Source organism: Nicotiana tabacum, chromosome 3 (genome assembly GCF_000715075.1).
Source record: "Nicotiana tabacum cultivar K326 chromosome 3, ASM71507v2, whole genome shotgun sequence".
Classification (NCBI taxonomy): Eukaryota; Viridiplantae; Streptophyta; class Magnoliopsida; order Solanales; family Solanaceae; genus Nicotiana; species Nicotiana tabacum.
The window spans coordinates 128,053,503-128,055,019 of NC_134082.1; the positions used below are offsets into that span (position 1 = coordinate 128,053,503).

Consider the following 1,517-nt stretch of genomic DNA (forward strand, 5'->3'; position numbering starts at 1 on the left):
ACTAACACTTGCCATATATAAAAACCCAGTATGACATGAACAGGTACCTGAGAGGGCAATACTTGCTGCCAATAATGACAAATTTACCTACTAACATGAAAATTAAAATGTAGAATCCACATTACATGATAGGCAAAATAAGTCTCTCTAACAGTTGAAAACAAAAAGCAGATGAAAATAAAACGTAAAGTATAAATGATGAACCAATAGAAGTTCCAAGAGTGTCTGTTATAGGCCCTTGTTTTGCCCTTGGCCACATCTCTGTCACAAAGGTATAAATAATCAAAATATAAGAGGGAATAGGGAATTAATTAACATGATAAAAGAGAATAAGTGAAGTGTTTCACCGAAGTAGTTAAACACATTCAAAAAGCAGTTGTAATCAGAAAACCCAAATGGGTAGATTAGCGCTCAGAATGTTGACCGAGAGAACCGAGATTTGATGTAGAGAGCGATTCCTGAAACCTGAAAAGAGGAAATAAGTGATTTGATTGAGCAAATCAGTGAGACAAATTTGAACAATAAAGTTGCAAAATTTTACAGAGCAAGGCACATTAGACCAAAAAAGATAATGAATCAAATCTGCAAAAATAATCTGAACATCAAAAGACAGAGATGGAACTCTAATGAAAAAGGGAGAAGGGAAAAGGAAAAAGGAGGATAGAAAGATGCAGCAACAGAGAGGGAAGGTACTACCGGTTGAAAATTTGTACTCTTACTCTGATTTTCAATGGAAAGAAAAGTCATTCTCTATCAATGGAAAGAAAGCCGTGTCATCGGTTTCGAGAGAGGGCGGAGAAGAAGAGGAGAAATACAAGAAAAAGGAGTTACAGCCCTTTATTCTGGCAGTTACGGGGTTTTGACATGTGGCTTTTGGAGTCTTTATTACCGCATCGAACCTGCGTAAAAAAGAGGAGAAATATAAGAAAAAGGAGAAAAAGAGATAAATAAAAATGCTGCTCATAGGAAGGTGCCAAGTCATCACTCTTTGTCCCTCCTTTATATATATATATATATATATATATATATATATATATATATATATATATAATACAAGAGCTTATGCAGAAATTAAAAGTTATACTTCATAAAACGATTACTTATTGATACGATGAGAAGATATCTTAAAGTGCGTGTAAGGTAATTCGACTACACCGTGGAAACAAAGTACACCAACTAATGACGATTTCTTTAAGCAGTTTAATGACGATTCATTTCAGCTTTATTTTTTTCATCAAACCAAGTCCGTTTAGCTGCTTAAGGTTTTGGAATGACTAACTATCCCCCAAAAGAAGGTTTCCATTATTAACTATATTAAGTACGTTTTTAAATGTGCATGTGCCTTTTCTCTTAGCACAGATGCATATAGTCAACATGACATTAAACTTCTAAGTTTTTTGGAGTACCAGGGTGCTATCCCTCTTTAATTTTACTAACTTCCAGCCTAAACATGTCCTATACTCTATATAATGAGGAGAGAACTCCATTTAATTCAACTAAATTCGTAAATCGTTGAA

General features: G+C 34.1%; 1 long non-coding RNA gene across 2 annotated transcripts; it reads right to left on the minus strand.

Moving 5' to 3' along the window:
* Positions 1 to 209: 209 nt before the first annotated feature.
* LOC107826024 (uncharacterized) lies at positions 210 to 887 on the minus strand. Of its 2 annotated transcripts, none has more exons than XR_001657198.2 (2): positions 720 to 887; positions 210 to 465 (listed from the first exon to the last, which is right to left on the minus strand). It is a non-coding gene; the product is annotated as an uncharacterized LOC107826024 (long non-coding RNA). The 2 variants fall into 2 exon arrangements; XR_001657197.2 differs by having other exon boundaries at positions 697 to 887.
* Positions 888 to 1,517: the final 630 nt, after the last annotated feature.